Consider the following 26,538-nt stretch of genomic DNA (forward strand, 5'->3'; position numbering starts at 1 on the left):
AAAGTAACAACAGCTACAGAAAGGTTAGTAACCATTTTTTCTTCTTCAACTGTTTGCACATGTCCCTTCCACGTTCGGGGACTCCCAAGCAATACCGTAAGAGGTGGGCTCGGAGTTCATGGACACATGGATTACAACACTGCCCAACCAAACCCAGTGTCATCTCTCACTTGGTGGGTAATGGCGTAGTTGGAAGAAAAAGTACGTATTGACGCCCAGGTCGCTGCTCTGCAAATGTCCTGGATCAGGCCTGGGCCATGAACGCCACTGAGGAAGCTTGTGCTCTCACAGAATGGGCCGCAAGGAAGGCAGGTGGTGGGACACCTGCCTGCTCGTAGCACATGTGAATGCACAATGTAATCCACAATGAAATTCTCTGAGCCAAAAGGGGTAGGGTTTTCATCCTATCAGAGCGGTGTGGATTTATGGATCAGCTTAGGACACCTGCCTAACATCCAGAGGGTGGAGATGTCATTCCTCCCTATTCTTGTGCGGCTTGAGGAAGGGAATGGGCAGGAAAATACCCTGACTACTATGAAACTCCAAGATTACCTTTGGGAGGAACACGGGGTGGGGGCAACGTTGTACCTTGTCGCAGTAGCGTAGCCGGGGGGGGGAGCAGGGGGAGCGGCCGCTCCCCCACTGAGCAGAAGCTGTGCCTTTTTTGTGCTCCGACGCCTTTTGCTCCTGCGCTACTGACTGAGTGGAGCATTTTTTTTGCTCCCAGCGCCTTTTTTCTCCCGACACTTTGCTCCCGGTGCCTTTTTTTAGCTCCGCTCCCCGTGCTCTTAACCTGGCTACGCCACTGCCTTGTCGTTAAAGAACACTGTATATGGAGGTTTTGACATAAGAGCTCTAATCTCCGAGACCCTCCTGACTGAGGTAATTGCTACCAGAAAGGCGACCTTCTAGGAAAGGTCCAACAGAGGGCACAATGCTAGAGGCTCAAAGGGAGGCCCCGTGAGCTCTGACAGGACCAGGTTTAAGTCCCCCAGCGGGATGTTGTCAAGGCTGATTCCCCACTCTGGCATTTCGAGTGCAGAAGGTGGGAGCCTGCAAGGACTCGAAAAATTAATACTGGCCACTCCAGCCTGGTAATGCTGCCACCACCCAAGTGAAAATCTGCCTTTTGCCAATCCAGAAGAACTCTCTTGGGAAGTTTTTCTGGGGCCCCTCGGCTTTTCCACCCCTTCTTCGGGAAAGCCAAGAAAGGAAACAAAAGAAAAGGAGAACCCAGCGGTTGTATTAGCTGATTAATATATGCACTACCTCTTTACCTCATAAGACACAGAAATCCAGTCATGTTCTTACAAAAAGGAAATTTTATTTAAAAAAAACTTGGAAAACTTAGGTTATTGCTAGATCTTAAAAGAGCAACTGCAAGGATTAATCACCAAGAGTAGCTTTCTTGGGATCCAGTTTAAAGGTTACAACAAAACAAAAGCATGTGGGGTTAGCACACAGGAATCCACAAGCCATAAAAAGAGATTGGCCTAATTGTGTCTACCTGAACATTTCTTGTTCTACTTCTGTCATAAATATAAAGGGACGGGGGAAGAGGGTCTGATGCAGTGCTATAAAATCCTCTTACCAGTAAAGGGTTAAGAAATTCAGGTAGCCAGACTGACACCTGACCTGGCTGGCATCTGACCAATAAGGGGACAAGATACTTTCAAATCTTGGGAGGGGGGAAGACTTTGTGTGTGGCTCTTTGTCTGAGTCAGAGTGATCTTGGGAGACAAGAAGTACCTGCAGAAAATCAATCTCCTCAACCAGTCATCTTCCCACCAAACCTCACTTTTCTAAAGTAAGTTTAGTCAGCATTGCAAGTAGGTTTCTGTTTGTTTTGTTTGGTGAGCTTTCCCAGTGTTAGAGGGAGGGGTTATTCCTGTTTTTTTCTGTAACTTTAAGGTTTTGTCCAGAGGGGGAATCCCTCTGAGTTTGGAAACTGAGTACCCTGTAAAATAGTTACCATCCTGATTTTACAGAGTTGATTTTACCTTCTTTGTTTTAATAAAATCCTTCTTTTAAGAACCTGTTTTCTATGGTTTTAAAACCCCGGGAGTGGGTTTTTAGATCACGGTGTAACCAATTGGTTAGGAGATTATTCTCAAGCTTCCCAGGAAAGGGGGTGTAGGGGCTTGAGAGTGTATTTTGGGGGGGGAAGGGGAACTTCAAGTGGTTCCTGTCCCGGATTCCTGTTTAAAACACTTGACGGTGGCAGTGAGAGAAGCATTTCTCAGGGTGCAGGGAATTTTGTACCTTGGGGGTTTTAACCTAAGCTGGTAGAAAAAGCTTAGGAGCTCTTCATGCGGGTCCCCACGTCTTTACCCTAGAGTTTAGAGTGGGGAGGGAACCTTAACAACTTCCATATCGGTGGTTCCAAATGAGTAGTTTCTAGGTATGATCCTGATGATTTTTCATACCTGGCCCAGAGCTTTTTACGGCATAAGTACTGCCCTGTCCCTCTGCAGCCAAGAGAACAAAAGACCCACACACCGAGCACTTTTCCCCACTTTGAGAGGGTACGGCTTCCTTACTGGTTCCCCTGGTCAGGTGCCAACTCATTTTAAGCTTACCTCTTAACTCTTTACAGGGAAGGCAGTTAGGGTACCGCTGCTAAGGAGGATTCCATAGCTACTGAATGGTTGGGGTGCTACCCCCACTCATTTATCACAGATGGGTTCCCAGATTTGTGGGTACAGCCTTTCAAAGCCCTCGAGGAAGGGAATGGACATTTCATGTGAAAAACCTGACTGACCACCCAGCAGGGGTAGAATGCGGAGATCGCTCCTAGGTGTACCTTAACGGATGAAATCGCTAGACCTGGCTATTCCCAGACGGTTCTGGAGTATCTGCTTCATCTGAGAGATGACTCAGTGGGTGAGGAGGCAGGGGTGCCGGAACAGGGGGACCAAGGGGCCATGGCCCTGCCACTTTAGCAGCAGGTGAGAGCGGGGGGAGGGGAAGGGGAGGAGTGGGCAGAGCCTGAGAAGAAGTGAAGCGGGGGGAGGGGAATTGGGGAAGAGGCAGAGTCACAGTTTCAGCACCGGTAGCCCCCCCCCACTCATAGGGAGATTCTGGCACCCCGCTGAGAGGCCTTGCAGGGTAGACCAAATGGAGAAACGCTTCCACTTGGCAAGGTAAGTAGCTCTGGTAATTGGATTCCTACTGCCTAGCAAGACCTAGCAGACCTGCTCCGAACAGGCCAGTTCTGCAGGTTTAAACATGGACCTGTCAGGCAGATGGAGCATTTGGCCGCGATCTTGCGAGACCAGGTCCAGAAGGGGAGGGAGCGGCATTGGAGTTGTTACTGACAGGTCTAGAAATAAGCCAAACTAGTGCTGATGTGGCCAGGCTGAGGCTATGAGAATAACCTTCGCTCTTGATCTTCAGCAAGATCTTGTGCACAAAAGGAATTGGGGGGAGAGGGGGAAGGGGAAAGGCGCAGAACAGGTGATTTCTCCAAGGGAGTAAGACGACATCTGTGAGTGAGCCCGGGTTGCAGTCACGCAGACAGCAGAACGGCTGACATTTCCTGTTCTGTCTGGTCATGAACAGGTCTACGAGGGGAGTACCCACCACTGGAAAATGGTCCTTGCTATGTTGGGGCATAGGGACCATTCATGGTGAGAAGATCTGAGTTGCCAGCTTGTTCTGGGCTCCCGAAAGGGGAGAAGCTTTGAGGTGGACTGAGGGCTTTATGAAGAACTCCCACAAGCAAATGGCCTCCTGACACAGTGGGGAGAAGAGTGGGCCGCTCTCTGCCTGTTGATGTAAAACATGGCTGCCATATTGTCTGTAAGAACTTGCACCACCTTGCTTGCGATGGTGGGTAACAACACCTGACATGCTAGGCCAACCGCTCTGAGCTCTCTGACGTTTATCCATAGCAAGAGTTGCTGCCGGGACCACTGACCTTGTGTCGTGAGGTGCCAAAGATGGGCAGGCACTGTGAGCACAGAGTCCAAATGATTGCTGTTTGGCCGGTACACTGAGGCCAGCCAAGCCTGTAGGGGTCTGAGGTGCAACCTCGCATACCACACCTCGTATAGGCACGCGACCATGCGACCCAACAGCCTGAGTGGGCCTTGACCTGTGACGACACTAACTGGAAGTGGGCTCCTGGGAGGAAGGCCCTGGCCTGGGTAGAATTGAGCAATGCTCCGATAAACACTATCCTCTGAGCCGGGAGGAGTGTTGGCTTCTGCTCGTTTATCAGCAGGCCCAGTGCTCGAAAGGTTGTTTGGACGAGGTGGATGCTGGCTTTCACCTGGGATTGGACTGGTCATTGACCAGCCAGTCACTGAGGTACAGATACACATGCACCCCTCACCTTCTCAGGAAGGCTGCCACTATTACCAGCATTTCATAAAGACCCATTAGGCTGCTGACAGGCTGAACGGGAGGATGGTAAACTGGCAATGAGTCTGGTTCACAACGATCCCGAGAAACATTCTGTGGCCTCGGAAAATAGAGGTGTGGAAATAGGCATCTTTCAAATTGAAGGTGGCGTCCCAGTCCCCTACATCCAGGGAAGGAATGATGGAGACAATGCACAACTTCAGTCTTTGAGATGTTGCAGGTCTAGAATGGGTCAGAGACCCACTTTGGCACTCAGGATTAAGGATCGTGATGTTGCACTCCACATACTTTATGGAAATATGATTATGAATGTGAATATGATGTAACTGGAATATGCTTTATGCAAAACGTCTCTTGTATGATGTCATTAGAAAGCTCGTAATCTACTGAGTGTGTTCATCCTATTTGTTTTCATGTATTATTTCTATGTCTGGAATTGGGGAAATATGAAACTTGTATCACTGTTGTAGTCACACCAGGTGAGGGCCATCAATGGGGCATTGGGAACTTGATGGCTCCCATTGATTAGGGCAATTGATGGTAAATGATTTATTTACCTGAAAGCCTTCCTGTGTACATGGGGGCCAACCAAGGAGGAATGGAGACTTGACCGTGTCACCTGGTAGTGAAATCCATCTTAAATCTGGTACTTTTCCATTTAGCAAGAGGGGCAGGGACCCAGAAAGAGAAAAGATTCCCACCTTGTGCCAAAGTTATAAAAGGGGGTGCCAGTCATGAGAAAACCCCTGCTTATCAAATGAGATGTCTGCTGTGTCTAACAAAGACTGTACCAGGGGAAAGGATTGGGCCCAGACTAGGAAAGAGTCCAGTCTGTGAAGTAAACTTATTGGAACATCTTTGAGGATGATATATTTCATGTAATCAGTTTCTTAATGTATTAGGCTTAGACTTGAGTGTTTTGTTTCAATTTGCTCTGTTACTTACTTTGTTCTGTCTATTACTTGAAATCACTTAAATCCTATTTTCTATACTTAATAAAAACACTTTTGTTTATTAATAAACCCAGAGTAAGTGATTAATACCTGGGGGAGCAAACAGTTGTGCATCTCTCTCTATCAGTGTTATAGAGGGTGGACAATTTAGGAATTTATCCTGTATAAGCTTTATACAGAGTAAAAGGGATTTATTTGGGGTTTGGGCTCCCGAAAAGGTTGAATACTGAGTGCTGGGAAAGTCCCTGTTAACTGAGAAGCCCCTGGGCTGAGTGAATCTGTTTCTGTGGCCCAACCTCTGTGTCTGTGCTGGAGGTGACTGGTGTGTCTAACTCAGCAAGACGGGAGTGGAGGGAAACCTGTTCAGGTAGGAGGGTTGTTCTCAGTGGTATCCCAGGACATGGAGTGACAGTCTCAAGGGGAGTCTCTGTGACCAAACCCGTCACAACTTCAGCCTGGCCTCCCTGTCCTTTTTCAGATGTGGACTGAACTGGTGGAAGAGCTGACAGCGATCCGCAATAGGAGTCTCATCCAAGCACTTTAGACAGCTGGAGTGCAGGTCGCTCAAAGGCATGGGCTTGCTACAGGAGGCACCGGGTTTGAAGCCCGGAGACCGAGACATGCCCAGTTTCAGGAGCAGAAGAAACTCTGCTAGAAGAGTCCAACTAACTATTTATATCAGTGGTGTCCAATACGTTCGCCACTAGCCACAGGTGGCTAATAGGCTATTGAATTGTGGCTAATGCATGTGGCTTTTTTGTAATGTGGCTAATAAGAAAAATTCAAAACCACAAGTGTGGCTAGCATCGAATTTCTATTGGACACTACTGATTTATACCAATCAACTAAAGTCAAAAAGTGAGAAAACAACTGAGGTGAAAAGGGATGGAGTAACGAGAGAACCACTGAGAATCTGGAGAGATGCAGGGCGGCTGGTCACAGACACGCAGAGATCCCAAGCCAGGTGCCCGAGAGTGGGGTGGGTCAGCCCTCCCCACCCACCCCTCTTCTCCTCCGTGCTGCACTCCACAGGGATAAGCAGGGTGGGGCATGTGACCAACTGGGACTGTTCTTAATGTGGTCTGTGAATGCTGACAGGGGAGTGTGGCTAGGATAGTCTGCAATGGGGGGATGGGAGACTGACCAACGGAGAATACCTGAGCATGTAACATGAGAACCCAGAAAGGGGTTAGAGGCCAGGTGACACCTTTGCCTGGGAAACTGAACAAAGGCTGTGGGAGGGGTCGCTGAAGGGGAGTCTCGGAAGCTGGCTGGTGAGGTGGCTGGGAAGCAGAGAGGACTCTGACCTCCCAAGGGGGCTGGGGTGCCTGAGGACCCCAAGATGGACCTAACTGAGGGGTATCCTGTGGTCTGTGCCTGCAAGACCTGTCTTGGACTGTGTCCCTGTCATCTAAATAAACCTTCTGCTTTACTGGCTGACTAAGAGTCATGGTAAATCGCAGGAAGCCGGGGGTGCAGGGCCCTGAGTTCCCCCACACTCCGTGACAGGGCACCGATGAGGTCTCAGAGGGACCAGACCCCGAATTCCCCCCATGTGCGTGTTGGGGGCAGACACAGCTAGAGAGAACACTTGGTGGTCAAGATGCAGGACTCAGGACAGTCTCTGGCGATCTGGCAGCCCCAGGATGGGGGGAGGAAGAGGGGTAAATGGGGGGGAGGAGGGCAGGAGGGACAGTGGTTTGGGGAGGGGGCAGTGGGAACAGAACAGCAGCTCCCCAGCGCAGGCGAGCGGAGCCTCTCTCTCAGCACTGGGGAGGCTGGTGTCCGTGTGAACAGGTCAGGCTGGACAGGCTCAGCAGCAGGGGACCAATGGGTGAGACTAGTCAGGAGAGGGTTAAATTAGCTACAGAGGGTGCGGGCTGGGGGGCAGACACTTGGCAACCCTCCACGCTGTCGCTTAGTCCTGGGGCAGGGCCACCAGAAACCCAGGTGTCCAGGGCAGGACAGGAATTAGTTCTCATTGCTGCTGTCAGTGCTGGGAGCCAGGAGGGATTGGAGGTGCTACAACAAGGGGCTGGGGACACTCCTGGGTGAGCACCAATGTGACAGGCCAGTACCACTGACACGGGGAAAACAGGGATTGTCACTTGCGAGTCCCCTGTCAGGAAGGGAGGAGCAATTACGTCAGAGAGACCCTCACCGGCCAGGGACAGTTCAGCAGCGCCAGGCACTGAACGCTTATGGATCATTCCCGTGCTAAGTGAGACAGCACAATCGGGGGCCTGGCCAGGTGACTACAGCCCCCCACATCAGGGACTGAGCAGGAAGAACGGCTCTGCACACGTCTATCGATAGCGTGCAGGGGAACCTGCCTGACCCCGGGGGCTCCGTGCTGGGTTTGTGCTGCCAGGAGTAAGGCAGCCCGGGAGTCTCTGCACTTTGCAAAAAGAACAGGAGTACTTGTGGCACCTTAGAGACTAACAAATTTAGCTGTAGTCCACGAAAGCTTATGCTCTAATAAATTTGTTAGTCTCTAAGGTGCCACAAGTACTCCTGTTCTTTTTGCGGATACAGACTAACACGGCTGCTACTCTGAAATCTGCACGTTGCAGGGGCTGATTCTCTCACTAACTCTCCAGCCCAAGTTGATGACACTCTGCGGAGTCTGACCTGAGATAAACTCACTCTGGAAATAAGACAAAGTGAACAATGAAGGAGGCTCACTGGTGAGCAGCTTCTCCCCAGGGCTGGGGTGAATGCAGCACTGCCTGCTCTTGTGACTTTACTGTGCGTTTCATGATAGTGGGTGGTTTTAATAAATCCCCAGTTCCTGGACTCATGGGATTAGGGGAAAGTCTCAGCTCTCTTTTCTTACAGCAGTAACTTCTAGTCCTTCTAGCAGCAGGGAAAACCCCAGAAATGTGTCCCCTAAGGGCTCAAACCAGAGGGCAAATAAAAATAAGCTCCAGTATTATTCCCAAAATACTTACAACGCTTAAGCCAAACTCAGGATTTTGGGGGTCTGACTCGTGATGTCTGAACACTTGGGGCTGTCGATATTGGGGTTCCCCATCACTCGATATCTGGGAATTGAGACAAGACGTCTCATAACCCTGTTCTAGCTCTAGGGTCTGACAGAGTCACTGTTGTAGCCAGAGGAACAAACGCCCCTGTCCAGAAATCGCTGGGTGTGATTCTCTGGCCTGCGTCACCAGGAGGTCGGACTAGCCGGGTCTGCTGGGAACTTCTGGCTTTTGCACCTCTGCCACTTTGTCTGGGAAATATATGTCTGGGAAAGGGTGGGGGTGGGAGGGGGCCCCCCGAAGGGCAGCAGAGGCAGCTGCAAGTGGGACTGGTAGCAGAAGTCTGGGCTGTTTGGGGAGGGGACAATCTGAGAGTCCCACTTTGGAGGGTGTCAAAAAATCTCCTTCGCATGGACCCTCCATCCTGCAGCCCCTCCCCCCATCCCATATCCCTTTGTCCCCCACATTCACACTGACTCCAGCGAGAAAATGTGCCTTCGGGCTCTGTCCCCTCCCCCCATCCCCAACACACATCCCGGTGTCCCTTCACCCTGTTTACATCAACCACACTCCCAACCCCCACCCCATTTCCCTGCATCCCTAGGTCGTGTTGTGTCCTTCACTCACCCTCGGTCCGGTTGTAGAGCTGACTCAGGGTGTTCAGACTCGCATTGTACCATTTCTGGAAGCGCTGTCCCCATCAGGTCACCTCGTCCCAGAACTCCGAACCCTCGTTCTGCGCCATCCACAGTGTGTAGGGCTCCGCCCTCTTCGTCCCACTGGTGTAGACATAGGTGAGCTGAGCGTCCACATACACAACACGGCTGTACCAGGGCAGCCCCGGGGCAGGCTCCGACACCACAGTGTCCAAAATGCGCCTGGAGTGCAGGCCTGAGGGGGGAGATTGGGGGAGGGGAGAGTCAGACCGAACCAGACCCTGCCAGGAGCCCCTGGCAATATGCGAGAGGCAGCGCCATCCCTTAGGAGGGCTCCTGTGGGAGGGAGATCTGGGGAAGGGCTCACAGAACGGCCTGACCGGGGAGAAAGAGACGGTGGGGTAGAAGGAGAAAGGGAGGCAGGGCTGGAGGGGGAGTGAGGAGAGGAAGGGGTAGGGAGGTACAGGGGGGCTGGAGCTTGTGAGGAGTACGGGAGCATATGGGGACAGTGTACTGGGGGTACAGGGGAGTGTGAGGCAGGAGAGGGGGCCCAGGAGGAGGGGCAGGGCTGGAGTGCGGTGTGGGGAAAAGGAAAGGGGTGTTATGGGAGAGGGTGGGGCAGGAGGACTGGGGGAGAGGAGATGCAGGAGCTGAAGCTGGGGAAGGCAAGGTGGGCAGGGGAATGTGTCCAAGCTACAGGTGGGAGCAAGGACACCGGCTGTGCACAGAATTTACTGTAATTTATTCAGAACATAAGAACGGCCAGATTGGGTCAGACCAAAGGCGCATCTAGCCCAGTCTCCTGTCTTCTGACAGTGGCCAATGCCTGGTGCCCCAGAGGGAATGAACAGAACAGGGAATCATCAAGTGATCCATCCTCTGTCGCCCATTCCCAGCTTCTGGCAAACAGAGGCTAGGGACAGCATCCCTGCCCATCCTGACCAATAGCCATTGGTGGACCTATCCTCCATAAACTTAGCTAGATCTTTTTTGAATCGTGTTATAGTCTTGACCTTCACAACGTCCTCTGGAAAGGAGTTCCACTGGTTGACTGTGTGTTGTGTGAAGAAATACTTCCTTTTGTTTGTTTTAGACCTGCTGCCTCTTAATTTATTTAGGTGACCCCTAGTTCTTGTGTTATGTGAAGGGGTAAATAACACTTCGGTATTCACTTTCTCCATACCAGTCTTGATTAAAACTATGATTTTATCATGGATATTTGTAGTATAAGACCTGGACAGGTCCTGGGCAACGAAGCCCGTGACCCATCCGTGACTTTTACTAAAAATATCCATGGCAAAATGGGGAGCTCAGCTGCGTGACCCACACACCACCCACGGGCTAGGCAACTGCAGGCCACTCAGAGCTCCGGGTCCCCCTGCCACCCACAGCAACTGGGAGCGGTTGGTTCCCCCACAACCCACAGAGGCCGCCCCACCGCTCCTGGCTGCTACAGGTGGCAGGGGGACCGCACAGCTTCCGGCCGCCGTGTTCTGAAGTCATGGAGTTTGCTGGAAGTCACAGATCCCATGACTTCCGCAACCTCTGTGGAAAAATAGACTTTCATTATATCACCCCAGTCATCTCTTTTCCAAGCTGAAAAGTTCCAGTCTTATTAATCTCTCCTCATGTAGCAGCCATTCCATACCCCTAATCATTTTTGTTCCCCTTTTCTGTACTTTTTCCAATTCCAATATTTCTTTTTTCTGATGGAATGACTACATCTGTATGCAGTATTCAAGATGTGGGCATACCATGGATTTATATAGAGGCAATATGATATTTTCTGTCTTACTATCAATCACTTTCCTAATGATTCTCAACATTCTGTTAGCTTATTTGATTGCCACTGCGCATTGAAAAAACAAGGAGTCCTGTGGTACCTTAAAGACTAAGCTTTCGTGTATGCATCTGACAAAGTGGGTTCCAGCCCACGAAAACTTATGCCCAAATAAATTTGTTAGTCTTTAAGGTGCCATGGGACTCCCCTTTGTTTTTCCAGAAACAAACTAACATGGCTGGTTTAAGCATTGACCTCCTAAACCCAGAGTTGTGAGTTCAATCCTTGAGGGGGCCATTTAGCAATCAGGGCAAATATCTGTCTGGGGATTTGTCCTGCTTTGAGCAGGGGGTTGGACTAGATGACCTCCTGAGGTCCCTTCCAACCCTGATATTCTATGAAAGTGGCTATCCCTCTGAAACTCCACATTGAGTGCATGTTTTCAGAGAACTATCCACAATGACTCCAAGATCTCTCGAGTGGTAACAGCTAATTTAGATCCCACCACTTTATATGTATAAACTGGGATTATGTTTTCAAATGTGCATTACTTTGCATTTATCCACACGGAATTTCACCTACCATTTTATTGCCCAGTCACCCAGTTTTGTAAGATCATAGAATATTAGGGTTTGAGGAGACCTGGGAGGTCATCTAGTCCAATGCCCTGCTCAAAGAAGGACCAACACCAACTAAATCATCCCAGCCAGGGATTTGTCAAGAAGGGCCTTAAAAACCTTCTAAGGATGGAGATTCCACCAGCTCCCCAGGTAACCCATTCCAGTGCTTTACCACCCTACTAGTGAAAAAGTTTTTCCTAATATCCAAACGAGACCTCCCCCACTGCAACTTGAGACCATTACTCCTTGTTTGGTCATCTGCTACCACTGAGAACAGTCTAGATCCATCCTCTTTGGAACCCCCTTTCAGGTAGTTGAAAGCAGCTATCAAATCCCCCCCATTCTTCTCTTCTGCAGACTAAATAAGCCCAGTTCCCTTAGCCTCTCCTCATAAGTCATGTACTCCAGCCCCCTTATCATTTTTGTTGGCCTCCGTTGGACTCTGTCCAATTTTTCCACATTCTTCTTGTAATGTGGGGCCCCAAAATGGATACAGTACTCCAGATGAGGCCTCACCAATGCCGAATAGAGGGGAATGATCATGTCCCACGATCTGCTGGCAATGCTCCTACTTATACAACCCAAAAGGATGTTGCCAAAAAAGCTAACAAGGGCACACTGTTGACTCATATCCAGTTTCTCATCCGCTGTAACCCCTAGGTCCTTTTCCCAGAACTGCTGCGTAGGAAATCGGTCCCTAGTCTGTAGCAGTGCATGGGATTCTTCCGTCCTAAGTGCAGGACTCTGCACTTGTCTTTGCTGAACCTCATCAGATTTCCTTTGGCCCAATCCTCTAATTTGTCAAGGTCCCTCTGTATCCTATTCCTACCTCCAGCGTATCTACCACTCCTCCCAGTTTAGTGTCATCTGCAAACTTGCTGAGGGTGCAATCCATGCCATCCTCCAGATCATTAATGAAGATGTTGAACAAAACCAGCCCCAGGACTGACACTTGGGGCACTCCGCTTGATACTGGCCGCTAACTAGACATGGAGCCATTGATCACTGTTGAGCCCGATGATCTAGCCAGCTTTCTATTCACCTTACAGTCCATTCATCCAGCCCATACTTCTTTAACTTGCTGGCGAGAATACTGTGAGAGACTGTATGAAAAGTTTTCCTAAAGTCAAAGAATAACATGTCCACTGCTTTCCCCTCATCCACAGAGCCAGTTATCTCATCATAGAAGGCAATTAGGTTAGTCAGGCATGACTTGCCCTTGGCGAATCCATGCTACTGTTCCTGATCACTTTCCTCTCCTCCAAGTGCTTCAGAATTGATTCCTTGAGGGACCTGCTCCATGATTTTTCCAGGGACTGAGGTGAGGCTGACTGGCCTGTAGTTCCCCAGATCCTCCTTCTTCCCTTTTTTAAAGATGGGCACTACATTAGCTTTTTTCCAATCATCCGGGACCTCCCCTGATTGCCATGATTTTTCAAAGATAACGGCCAATGGCTCTGCAATCACATCAGCCAACTCATTTAACATCCTCAGATGCAGCGCATCCGGCCCCATGGACTTGTGCTCGTCCAGCTTTTATAAATAGTCCTGAACCACTTCTTTCTCCACAGAGGGCTGGTCACCTCCTCCCCATGCCGTGCTGCCCAGTGCAGCAGTCTGGGAGCTGACCTTGTTTGTGAAAACAGAGGCAAAAAAAGCATTGAGCACATTAGCTTTTTCCACATCCTCTGTCACTAGGTTGCCTCCCCATTCAGTAAGGGGCCCACACTTTCCTTGACCTTTTTCTTGTTGCTAACATAGCTGTAAAAATCCCTTCTTGTTACTCTTAACATCCCTTGCTATCTGCAACTCCAAGTGTGATTTGGCCTTCCTGATTTCACTCCTGCACGCCTGAGCAATATTTTTGTCCAATCTTCCACTTCTTGTAAGCTTCTTTTTTGTGTTTAAGATCAGCAAGGATTTCACTATTAAGCCAAGTTGGTCGCCTGCCATATTTGCTATTCTTTCTGCACATCGGGATGGTTTGCTCCTGCAACCTCAATAAGGATTCTTTAAACTATAGCCAGCTCTCCTGGATTCCTTTCCCCTTCATGTTAGTCTCCCAGGGGACCTTGCCCATTAGTTCCCTGAAGGAGTCAAAGTCTGCTTTTCTGAAGTTCAGGGTCTGTATCCTGCTGCTCTCCTTTCTTCCTTGTGTCAGGATCCTGAACTCGACCATCTCATAGTCACTTCTCCCAGGTTCCCATCTACTTTTGCTTCCCCTACTAATTCTTCCCGGTTTGTGAGCAGCAGGTCAAGAAGAGCTCTGCCCCTAATTGGTTCCTCCAGCACTTGCACCAGGAAATTGTCCCCTACACTTTCCAAAAACTTCCTGGATTGTCTGTGCACCGCTGTATTGCTCTCCCAGCAGATATCGGGGTGACTGAAGTCCCCCATGAGAACCAGGGCCTGCGATCTAGTAACTTCTGTTAGTTGCCAGAAGAAAGCCTCGTCCACCTCATCCCCCTGGTCTGGTGGTCTATAGCAGACTCCCACCATGATATCACCCTTGTTGCTCACACTTCTAAACTGAATCCAGAGACTCTCAGGTTTATCTGCAGTTTCATACTGGAGCTCTGAGCAGTCATACTCCTCTCTTACATACAATGCAACTCCCCCACCTTTTCTGCCCTGCCTGTCCTTCCTGAACAGTTTATATCCATCCATGACAGTACTCCAGTCATGTGAGTTATCCCACCAAGTCTCTGTTATTCCAATCACATCATAATTCCTTGACTGTGCCAGGACTTCCAGTTCTCCCTGCTTGTTTCCCAGGCTTCTTGCATTTGTGTATAGGCACTTAAGATAACTCGCTGATCATCCTGCTTTCTCAGTGTGAAGCACGAGTCCTCCTCTCTTGTGCTCTCCTGCTCGTGCTTCCTCCTGGTATCCCACTTCCCTCAGGGCTTTGGTCTCCTTACCCCCCCCCCCCCCCCCCGCCAACAAACCTAGTTTAAAGCCCTCCTCACTAGGTTAGCCAGCCTTCTTGCAAACGCCAAGTAAGTTGGGCAGTGTCCTTTTCCCCTCTTCCAACCCTTATCTTCTATGATTCTATGACCCAGTAGGGCCAGGCTGCACTGGGGTCTAACCCTGTTTAGGTCAAACCACACCTGTTACTGAGGTGTCACAAGGGCACCAATGTGCCTTAAGCCATTTTAAACAAACCCCAAATCCACCCCGCAGCCTCACCCGGATCAATACGGGCTGCTGAGCTGCCCAGCGTCTGAGCTGCTGCCTCATGGAGAACAAGGGAAATTCAAGTCCATGCCAGGAAAAGCAGGATCTGCCTTCCCCTCTCCTCACCCCATCCTACTGGGATCCGGAAGCTCTTTATCCGGCAGCTACGGGAGATCCTAACAGCACAAACGCAGCAGCTGTTCTGTGCTCTGCAACGGGAGCTCGCACCCAAACTAAGACCTGATTAATCACAGATCCAGGGTTCTAGACTCTCCCCTCGCCCTGGGGTGCTAAAACACCGCCAGAGACAGTGGGGAGTTAACATCTCCTCAGTAGGATGACACCTCTAACGACCTGCTTCCACTACAGATACAACCCACTGCCATTGCTGACTGTGAGTACAACTGGATTGGTGCTGACACAACTTAGCCGTACGTAGCCAAGGACAAACCACACTCAGGAGTTCCAGGCACTGGGGTGGAACCCAGCGTGAAGAACCTTCTGGGAGCCATGAAAGGTCAGAGATCCAAGAAGCCTTTTCCCTTCATTTAACCCTGGTCTATGGGTGTGTGTGGGGGGGGGGGGGGGCGCGCTAATTTACTCCCTCTCCCTCAACCTGAGCTCTGCAAACAGGAAGAATCGTGTCTGAAAGCTCCGCCCTGCCCTGAGACACGGGGAATGAAACACCCTGGGCAGCGCCTGGACCCGGGGATTTCCCAGTCTGAGCCCCTCACGGGGCTGCGACGGGCTTGTCAGCGTGTGCAGCACCCATGGGTGCTCTGGCCCCAACGAAGCCTCACCCCCTGGCTGGGTGAGGTTGGCATTAGATGAAGGGGTTACAGTTCAGTGGCTCTCAGCACCCCAGTACACACAGTGTCCCAGCAGCGACCCTGGCAGCACCTGGCACAAGGGGACCAGGACCCCCCCAGTCACTATAGCAACGTCACTGTTCCATGTCAGTGACCGCTCAGTGCTGGGGGGTGGGGGGAGCGGTGTGGTTATCCTGACACCTCTGAACGCAGAGCCCAGAACTGCCCCCCCCACACCCAGCTCCCCTCTCCCTGCACCCCCCCGCCCGACTGCCCCCCGACACCCAGCTCCCCCCTCCCTGCGCCCCCCAACACCCAGCTCCCCCCTCCCTGCACCCCCCAGCCCGACTGCCCCCCGACACCCAGCTCCCCCCTCCCTGCGCCCCCCAGCCCGGCTGCCCCCCGACACCCAGCTCCCCCCTCCCTGCGCCCCCCAGCCCGACTGCCCCCCGACACCCAGCTCCCCCCCTCCCTTCGCCCCCCAGCCCGACTGCCCCCCGACACCCAGCTCCCCCCTCCCTGCGCCCCCCAGCCCGACTGCCCCACGACACCCAGCTCCCCCCTCCCTGCGCCCCCCAGCCCGACTGTCCCCCGACACCCAGCTCCCCCCTCCCTGCGCCCCCCAGCCCGACTGTCCCCCGACACCCAGCTCCCCCTCCCTGCGCCCCCCAGCCCGACTGCCCCCCGACACCCAGCTCCCCCCTCCCTGCGCCCCCCAGCCCGACTGCCCCCCACACCCAGCTCCCCCCTCCCTGCGCCCCCCAGCCCGACTGCCCCCCGACACCCAGCTCCCCCCTCCCTGCCCCCCCCAGCCCGACTGCCCCCCCACACCCAGCTCCCCCATCCCTGCGCCCCCCAGCCCGACTGCCCCCCCACACCCAGCTCCCCCCTCCCTGCGCCCCCCAGCCCGACTGCCCCCCCACACCCAGCTCCCCCCTCCCTGCACCCCCCAGCCCGACTGCCCCCCCACACCCAGCTCCCCCCTCCCCGGGGTCTCCCCCCGATACTCACGGCAGTGGCCCCCCGGCAGGGCTACAGCCCCCAGCAGCAGCAGGCGCAGCGCCAGGGCCATGCCCGGTCTCGGCCCCACAACCCGAGAACCCCGCGGGGCGCTGAGACCGGACTCCAGCTCCCAGCTACTGGCCGTGTGAGCCTCCAGTCTGCAGGGATTGGCTGAGAGGGGACCATCCCGCCAATAGCGGCGCGCAGCCCCGCCTCCGTCACCGGTCGCTGGGCAGAACCCGCTGGGCCGGCTGGCGAAGGGGAAGCGAATGTCTGAGCCGGGGGGGCGGGGGCGGGATGAGACCTGGGCCCCGGGGCTGTAATGGGCGGAGCCGCCATTAGCTCGGCCGGTCTCTGGCCCCGCCTCTCTGGGGTCAGCTGGTCCGTGTGTTCCGAGGCTGGAACTCGGGGGGCCGCACCCCCGGGCTGGGGGCGGTGGCACTAGGGGAAGGGGTCACAGTTCGGGTCAGGGGCTCTCAGCCCCCCACTACACACAGTGACCCAGCAGCGCCCTTAGCTCTAGTCGGACCTGCAGCCCCCAGGCCCGAGACCCCTTCCTGGAGCTCAGGGACTTGTCTGTCCGGCTGGGAACTTTAATCACTTTCTGGATTTCATGAATTAACCCCTTCCCGCCCCTCTCCCTTTGCGGGGAGTGACCCCACAACAACCCCTGGCACTCCTACAGCCTCACTGCCCCCAGTGATTTGCCCTGGAAGCAGCAAATCTAGGGCTAGAACCCAGGAGTCCTGGCTCCAGCCCCCTGATCTAAGCACAAGGGGATGGTGCCCCAACTCCTGTATTTTCTTTGCTTTTGCAAGTCATGGGGCTGTTTACCTCATTTCGGGGAATTATTTTTCGTTTGTCTCCTCTTGGGGGCAGAGGAGGTACCAAGGCTCTGGGGCCTGAGACGTTTGCCCCGTGCTGCAGGACAGTCACTGTGGGCGTTCGTATCACTGGGCTTTGCACACTGCCCTGGGCCAGTCTCTCCTGGTCTGGGGAGCCAGGCTAATGGGAAACTTCCCCAGCTGGGATGCTGTCAAGGCTGATTCCCCATGCTGGCACTTCGAGTGCAGAAGTGGGGGGAGGGTCCACAAGGACTCTAAAAATTAATACTAGCCACTCCAGGCTTGTATTAAACTCCCAAGGTTACAGATCCTCTTGGCCGTGGATTGGTAAATGCTGCCACCCCTTTGAGAGCCCAGGAAGGCGCACTTGGGAATTCCTTCCTGTGGGGTACCCCCGAACTCTTCCCCCCCCGTCTGGGGAAGAACTGAAAAAAGGAAAAGAAATCAGCTGCTGCCACCAGCTAACTGAAAAACATGCACAGACCTCTTAAAACACAGAAATCCAATAATGTTCTTAAAAAAGGATCTCTCAGCAGTACACCTTCTCGCTCTCAGCTCCTAGTGCCTCTTGCTCCCAGATCCTCACACACACCACCACAAACTGAAGTGAGCTCCTTTTTAAACCCAGGTGCCCTGATTAGCCTGCCTTAATTGAGTCTAGCAGGTTCTTCTTAATTGACTCCAGGTGTCCTAATTAGCCTGCCTGCCTTAAATTGATTCAAGAAAGTTCCTGCTTGTTCTAGTGCAGCCCCTGCTCTGATCACTCAGAGAACAGAAAACTATTCATCCAATGGCCAGTATATTTGCCTTCTACAAGGCTTCTGTACCCCACTTGTCTGGGTCTGTCACATATCCCTCCCCCCTGCTCAACACCAAGGGGTTGGGCAGCTTGGGACGCCAGACAGTGCACACGTGACAAGCCATCGGCATTGCCGTGATGGCTCCCTGCTCTGTGTTGCACACGGAACTGGAAAGGTTGGAGGGATAAGAACCACCTGGTCACCCTAGTGTTCTTCTCCTTGTTCCGTTGCATCCATTGAAGAGGGGCATGGTCGGTCACGAGGACAAATCTGCGCCCGAGCAGGTAGTAGCGCAACGTTTCCATGGCCCATTTTACAGCGAGGCACTCTCTCTCCACCACAGCATATTTTTGTTCCCTCGGAAGGAGTTTCCTACTGAGGTAGAGAACTGGATGTTCCTCTTCCCCAACCATCTGTGATAGAATGGCCCCTAACCCTACTTCCGATGCATCTGTCTGCAGGATAAATTCCTTGGTAAAATCTGGGGCTATCAGTACGGGGTTACTGCAGAGGGCAGTCTGTAGGTCTGTGAACGCTCTCTCTGCTCCGTCAGACCATCTCACCAGATCAGGTCCGTGGGCTTTCAGTAGGTCTGTCAGGGGGCTTGCCCTTGTGGCAAAGTGGGGGATAAATCGTCGGTAATACCCCACCACACCTAGGAATGCCCGGACTTGTTTCTTGCGATGTGGTCGGGGCCAATTTTGGATGGCCTCTAACTTGTTCACTTGGGGTTTTACCAGACCTTTTCCCACAATGTAGCCAAGATATTTGGCCTCCGTAAACCCTACAGCACACTTAGCAGGGTTAGCTGTAAGGCCAGCTCGCCTAAAGGTATCGAGGACTGCCTCCACCTTCGAGGTGGGTTTCCCAGTCTGGGGTATGAATAACCACATCGTCCAGGTAGGCAGCAGCATAATGATTATGGGGGTGTAGTAGCTTATCCATGAGGCGCTGAAAGGTAGCTGGGGCCCCATGTAGTCCAAAAGGGAGGACAGTATATTGAATAAGACCCTCTGGTGTAGAGAACGCAGTCTTTTCCTTTGCGTCTTTGGCAAGGGGAATTTGCCAGTACCCCTTTGTCAAGTCTAGGGTAGTCAAGTACCGGGCATTGCCCAGACAGTCCACTAACTCATCTATGCGCGGTATGGGGTACGCGTCGAATTGGGATACCTCGTTTAGTTGCCGGAAGTCATTGCAAAACCTTGTGCTGCCATCAGGTTTGGGCACCAGCACGATTGGACTGGACCACTGACTTTGGGATTCTTTGATGATCCCCAACTCCAGCATCTTTTTTACTTCTGCTTTTATTTCCTCCCTTTTAGCTGCTGGCACCCTGTAGGGCCTCATTGTTACTCTGGCCCCAGGGTTCGTGACGATGTGGTGATATGTCTCGGTTGTTCGACCCGGTTTTGTCGAGAACACATCTTGGTTCCGGAAGATCATCTCAGACACCTCATTCTTCTGGTCTGGTGTTAAATCGGGAGACACCCTCACCTGTTTGGAAGGCTTGTTTTCCTGGGTTAGGTCTTTTTGGACCGTTGTGCATGCCTCTTGTGCATGCAAGGGTTTCAGAAGGTTAACGTGATAAATCTGTTCTTGTTTTCTGCGTCCTGGCTGCCGCACCTTGTAGGTTACTTCCCCCCACGGGTTCAACCACCTCATAGGGCCCCTGCCATTGGGCCAGAAGCTTGCTTTCTGCCGTGGGTACCAACACCATAACCCGATCCCCTGGTTGGAACTGTCGCACTTTTGCCTGGCGATTGTAATGGGTTCGCTGTGCCTCCTGTGCCTTCTCCAAATGTTCCCGTACAATAGGGGTGACCCAGGCTATCCGGTCTTGCATCTGCATTACATGCTCTATTATATTTCTCCCCTCACTGGGTTCCTCTTCCCAGATCTCTTTGGCGATATCTAGTATGCCACGGGGGTGGCGCCCGTATAGTAACTCGAAGGGGGAAAACCCAGTTGAGGCCTGAGGTACCTCCCGGATAGCGAATATAAGGTAAGGCAGTAGGGTGTCCCAGTCCTTCCCATCCCGACTTACCACCTTCCTTATCATAGCCTTGAGGGTTCGGTTAAACCTTTCTACCAGCCCATCAGTCTGCGGATGATAGACTGAAGTTCTCAGGGTATGTATATGGAGCAGCGTGCAGAGGTCCTTCATTAGCTTCGACATAAATGGAGTTCCTTGATCTGTTAGTATCTCCTTCAGTAGCCCCACTCGGGCAAAGATCCCCACCAGTTCTTTGGCTATTGTTTTAGAGGTCGTGTTCCGCAGGGGGACGGCTTCTGGGTAGTGAGTAGCATAGTCCAAAACAACAAGTATATATTGGTGACCCCGAGCCGTCTTCTCCAGGGGTCACACTAGGTCCATGGCTATTCGCTCAAAGGGGACCTCTATGATGGGAAGGGGTACTAAAGGTGCCCTCAAGTGGGGACAGGGACTGTGCAGCTGACACTCTGGACAGGACACACAGTACCTCCTCACTTCTTCCTGTACTCCGGGCCAGAAAAATCGTCGTAGGACCTGTGCCAGGGTCTTTTCTACCCCCAAATGCCCCCCAAAAAGATGACTATGGGCAAGGCTTAATACAGCATTCTGGTGTTTTTGAGGTACTAGGATCTGCTGTCCCTTCTGCCCCTGTACTGGGGCGACCCGGTATAAGAGATCCTTCTTCATTATGAAGTAGGGTCCAGGTCCTTGGGTTTTTCCTTCCATGGGAACCCCATCTATTTTGGTCACTTCTTTCCTAATGTTGTCATACCTTGGGTCTTCAGCCTGGTCCCGTCCAAAATTTCCTCTCCCGGGGCTAATCTGCCCGAGATCTAGGGGGCCAATCTCTGTTGCTTCTACTGGTTCAGAGGCATTAGGGTGGGGGTCAGACTCGGGTGCTTCTCTCTCCTGGGCGGCCTCCTGTTCAGCTGCTCGGGTCCGCCTACCTATGAGAGCAACCCTGTGGCTTTGGGTCAATATTCGGGTTCCCAAGGCCTTAGCTGCCCTTCTTTCCCTTTTCGTCTTTCTACCTGTCTGGGAGTGGAGAACAAATCTGGGGATATTTCAGAGAAGATTGGGGGTTGACAGTCCACTGTGGATGCCTCACTAATTTTAGGGTCCCCATCTTTCTCCAATCCCCCTACTGGGAGTAAGTCTCCAAACCCTGGGAAGTCCCTCCCTATGAGCACTGGGTATGGGAGTATAGGGACTACACCTGCTGCTACCTCAGTAGTGTTCCCTTGGATCTCGATTTTTACTGGGATGGTGGGGTAGTAACGAACTGCCCCATGGACACAGGTTATCCCCGTACGTTTAGCCTGCAGCAACTGACTACGCTTCACAAACCTCCCTGAGATAAGCGTGATAGCACTGCCCGAATCAACCAGTGCCGTGGTCTCTACCCCATTTAGTTTCACTGGTCTGGTGTACATATGTGGGGTTAGTGAGACCCCCACAAGGTGGATTAGGGAGCATGGGTCTGCCCAGTTCCCCAGGTTACACTACATAGGCTCCTCGGCATTGGGACACTGTGCAGCTATGTGTCCCCACTCCCCGCAGGCATAACATCTGTATGGAACCCTGGGTGTTCCCCGGTCTCTTGGTTTGGGAAGTCTAACATCACAATCTTCTTCCCCCTCAGTGCTCCGACTCTTTATGGCCTCTGGTGGGCCTTCAGCCCCTCTCTTTTTCCACCTGGTGGCCCAGTCACTCGAACTCTAGGGCCTGGTGCTGCTAGTTTAACCCGGGTGCCTCTTCCTTATCTGGTCGGGTCAGTTCCCTTGCCGTCCTTCGCCTCTCTACCATTGCCACAATCTCGTCATAGGTGGAGGGTTCGTTTTGGCTTACCCATGCGTGAAGGTCTGGCGGTAGTCCCCTCATGTATCGGTCGATGACCAGAATCTCTAGTATCTCTTCTGGACTCCGGGACTCAGTTTGCAGCCACTTTCGTGCGAGATGGATGAGGTCATATAATTGGGACCGCGGGGTTTTGTCTTCCTGGTACCTCCACTCATGATACTGCTGGGCCCGCACTGCGGTTGTTACCCCAGATCTGGCCAGGATCTCTGCTTTCAGCTGGGGGTAGTCTGCTGCAGCCTCTTCAGGCAGATCATAGTAGGACTTCGGGCCTCCCCACACAGGAATGGGGCGAGGTTGCCAGACCACTGATCTCGAGGCCAGGCCTCCCGTAGGGCTGTCCTCTCAAAGGCCAGGAGATATGCCTCTACATCATCCCCCCATGTCATTTTCTGCAGCCAATTGCTGGCCCGTATGTGCCGCGTTCCATCATGGCCGTGGTTCATCTCCGTAAGGGCCTTCACTTGGTTTACCAGTTCCCGCAACATAGTGCGGTCTTGAGCGGCCTGGTCCATCAACAGGCGATTGGTCTCCTGCTGCCACCTAGTTTTGTGATTCTTCCATTTCTTTATCATACAGATCATTGATTCTCTTTCTGGTTTCTCTGAATGGTGAAAGGGCAAGTTGTACACATTTAAGACTTGCATCTGAAGAAGTGAGGTTCTTACCCACGAAAGCTTATGCTCCCAGTACTTCTGTTAGTCTCAAAGGTGCCACAGGACCCTCTGTTGCTTTTTACAGATTCAGACTAACACGGCTACCCCTCTGATACTTGACATTTAAGATATTATCTCAATAAAGCCGGATTTATGCAAAAGTGTATTCAGGTACCATCACCTCCCATTTCTGAGTATTGTCAATATATTGGAACAGATACACTGTTAACCAAATAGCACTACCTCTATCTACGTCTCTATAGAGAGACTATATACGTCTCTAGCACCCCTCAGGGAAAGGGTGGCCACTGCTCCTGTCTCAGAGTCCAGGGCACCGCCCCACAGCTGTTTTGTTCAAGGCATCAGCCCCCTTTTGTGCCAACAAAAAGTCAGCATGCTTCTGCAGCCCACAAAAAGCATCGTCTGAGACCTTGAGGAAGCCAAAGAAAGAAACGACCTGGCACTTCTCCTTTCTGAGGGGGCCTAGGTGGACAAGGCTCTCAAACCTTTCCCCTGGTCTGCAATCCCTGCTTCCAGGGGCCAAAGGGCTCTGTGTTGCACTCCTGCTCCTTCAGAGGGCCCCCCTTCACTGAGCAGGGATCCTCCCTTTTAGGGACCCCCCATCTTCAGGCTTGACAGGCCTCACAGGTACAGCAACAACTCCGTAGCCTTCTAAAAATTGTTTTGAATTGACCAAAATGTTTCAGTTGACTCAAAATTAATTTTTCAATTTTGTTATTTTGTGATTTTGATTTTGTGATCTTTGAGTGTTTTTCACTCCTTTTTATGCTTTTCATTTTTGTGCTGGATAGCGGTCATCCAATGTTTTTATAGCTGTTTTGGGTTTCTTGCCTGATCTCCAGGTAGGTTTTCTGATTTTATGCTTCCAGTGTGTATGAACATGCGATAATTTCTTGTCTGCAGTGGCTGTTATAAAGAGAATGGTGATCAATTGTTCACCATATCCACTGAAGGTAGGACAAGAAGTAACGGGCCTAGTCTGCAGCAATGGAAATTTGTTAGATATTAAGAAAATAATTCTAACTACAAGGATAGTTAAGTTCTGGAATAAGCTTCCAAGGGAGATTTGGAATCCCCTTCATTGGAGGTTTTTTAAGAACGGGTTAGACAGACACTTGTCAGGGATGGTCTAGATATATTTAGTCCAGCTTCAGCCCAGGGGGCTGGACTAGGTGACTTCTCCATGTCCCTTCCAGCCGTATATTCCTCCGTTTCTATGTTGTATGCACCTAGTTTACCAATGCAGTCCAATTTGCTCTGTAACAGTGACTTGTCTTCATCATTATTTACCACCTGCCCAATCTCTGTGTCATCTCATTTACCAGTAATGATCATATACTTTCTTCCACATCATTGATAAAATATTTAATACCTTCAGGCCTAGTACTGTGGGACCCGACTCGAAATGCACGCACTGATTCTCTATTCAAAACTATGTTTTGGGATCTGTCAGTTAGCCAGCTTTTAATTCACTGAATATATGCCATATGGCCTTTGTATAGTGCTAGTTTTTATTCAGAATGTCACGTGGTTCTACCTGAAATGCCTTACAGAGACCAAGTAGATTTTATAGCAACACAGTTATCTCTATCAACCAGACGTTGATAATTGTTGACAAGGGCAAGAATTAATTTTTTCTATGGAGGCACAATCGGAATTTGCTGTGCTAACTGATTTGGTTTGATATTCAATGGGTCAGAGAGGATTACCTGTTGCTAGGTTAGGCAAAAACCTGTTTGTGGTGCTGGAGCATTAAGAGAGACTCTTCTGCTGTAGGTGATGTGCACAGGCGACAAGCATTATTGTGATGTCTTTCAGATTCCACGGGTAACATGAAGAACTCACATTCATTTTCCTGAAGACACACGCCTTGGTTCTCAGTCACTGAAAACCCTTCTTCAAGTGCCTTCCATACTACACAGTATGCCCCCAGGTATCACTGGATTCCTGGCACATCGTGCAGGATTCTGCCCATGGATATGTAGCAGGAGCACGTGAAATGGCAAAGGGTGTGAATGACAGCCGTAGCAGGGACCTTTGGATGTGTCTGTTGTTCAGTACCGCTGCACCAACGTCTTGCACCAGTATCGGCAGCTAACGCATGTGCCAAGTATCTCAGTCAAATGCTGTCCACAGCCAGCGAGTCAAAGCATCCCTCTGTGTGTTTGCTACACCTACCTACTTCATCTTGTCAGTCTTCTAGACCAGACGTTTCAGCACAGCTGGAGCCAGAATTGTCCTAGTGCTTCCTGGTATCTCAGCTGTGAATTCATGGCAGTCTGTAAGAGTCACCTTTACCTCAGCAAAGCCGGCCTGCCCTGTCTGTCCCTTGGAGCACTAGCAGCTTTTGCTACATTTCCTGCAATGACCAGGCAGGAGGAACTCTTTCCCTTCCGGTTGGTTCTACCATCACAGCAGCTGCTCTTAAACACACTGTAGCCCAGTTCCTTTAGGAGGCAAAAATGCGAAGACAGCAGAGCCTTGTCTTTCTGCCTCTGGGGTAATTCAGATGGAATCAAAGCCCCCCCCACACCCACACACAACACATAGTCCTCCAAATCCCAATCATTCCAAGAGCTACTGCTTGTTTCACATCCTCTGGTGCCCTCCTCGCAGGTGTGAACAAGAGGAGCTAGAACGTGGCCAATTGCACAAATTTACCGGAGACATCAACTATCTCAGGGGTTCTCAAACTGGGGGTCTGGACCCCTCACGGGGTCGTGAGGATGTTATATGGGGGGTCATGAGCTGTCAGCCTCCACCCCAAACCCCGCTTTGCCTCCAGCATTTATAATGGTGTTAAATATATAACAAAGTGTTTTTAATGTATAAGGGGGTTGCACTCAGAGGCTTGCTGTGTGAAAGGGGTCACCAGTACAAACGTTGGAGAAGCACTGAACTATCTCTTGCCTTTGGTGCCCTTCCTGTGGAAAAGATGGGACAGTGACTGTGCTGCTCACTGTTTGATGTTACCTTGCAATTCAGTGGAGTTCTTTTGCTGCTTCTGCTCCCATAGAAATGTCTGCCACCACCATTCCCTGGACTATCAAATACCTCTCGTAAGCAGGCATAGCCAGGCCCTCCTCCTGCTCATCCCTACGACAGCAGGCAGGACACGGGGGTATCACCTAGTGTGTTCAGGGCGAAGGTTGCAACCAACTTCCATAAAAAACCCAGGTATTAATCACTTTACTCTGGGTTTATTAACAAACAAAAGTGATTTTATTAAGTATAAAAAGTAGGATTTAAGTGGTTTCAAGTAATAACAGACAGAACAAAGTAAGTCGCCAAACAAAATAAAGCAAAAACACGCAAGTCGAAGCCTAATACATTAAGAAACTGATTACAGGTAATATCTCACCCTCAGAGATGCTCCAATAACCTTCTTTTACAGACTATACGCCTTTCTAGTCTGGGCCCAATCCTTTTCCCTGGTACAGTCCTTGTTAGTTCCAGCAGACATCTCAGGTGGTAAGTAGGAGTTTTCTCATGACTGGCCACCACTTTTTTCCTGCTCCACTCCCTTCTATAGCTTTGGCACAAGGCCGGAATCTTTTGTCTTTGCTTGTCCCCACCCCACCTCATCAATGGAAAAGTACAAGGATTAAGATGGATTCCAGTATCATGTGACTTTGTCACATGTCATTGTAAGACCCCAGTCTCCATTTTTCCTGGGTTGGCCCACATGTACACAGGAAGGCTTTCAGGTAAATAAACCATTTACAACCAATTGTCCTAGTCAATGGGAGCCATCAAGATTCTAAACCACCATTAATGGCCCACACTTTGCATAATTACAATACGACTTTGGAGTTATACTTCGTATTTCTAGCTTCAGATACAAGAATGATACATGCATACAAACAGGAGGAACATATTCAGTAGGTTATAACCTTTGTTATGATACCTTACAAGAGACCTTTTGCATAAAGCATGTTTCAGTTACATCATATTCACACTCATAAGCATATTTCCATAAAACATCTGGAATGCAACATCACACCCACCTCTGCGCATGAG

General features: G+C 51.2%; 1 long non-coding RNA gene and 1 pseudogene across 1 annotated transcript; one reads left to right on the top strand and one right to left on the bottom strand.

Annotated features, from left to right (window-relative positions):
- The window catches only part of LOC135976651 (class I histocompatibility antigen, F10 alpha chain-like), a 34,817-nt pseudogene extending 18,254 nt beyond the window's left edge, over nt 1–16,563 (bottom strand).
- LOC135976654 (uncharacterized) lies at nt 1,563–22,475 on the top strand. Its single transcript, XR_010593976.1, has 3 exons — nt 1,563–1,807; nt 14,905–15,052; nt 19,314–22,475. It is a non-coding gene; the product is annotated as an uncharacterized LOC135976654 (long non-coding RNA).
- Nucleotides 22,476–26,538: the final 4,063 nt, after the last annotated feature.

This window comes from Chrysemys picta, chromosome 19 (genome assembly GCF_011386835.1).
Source record: "Chrysemys picta bellii isolate R12L10 chromosome 19, ASM1138683v2, whole genome shotgun sequence".
Taxonomy (NCBI): Eukaryota; Metazoa; Chordata; order Testudines; family Emydidae; genus Chrysemys; species Chrysemys picta.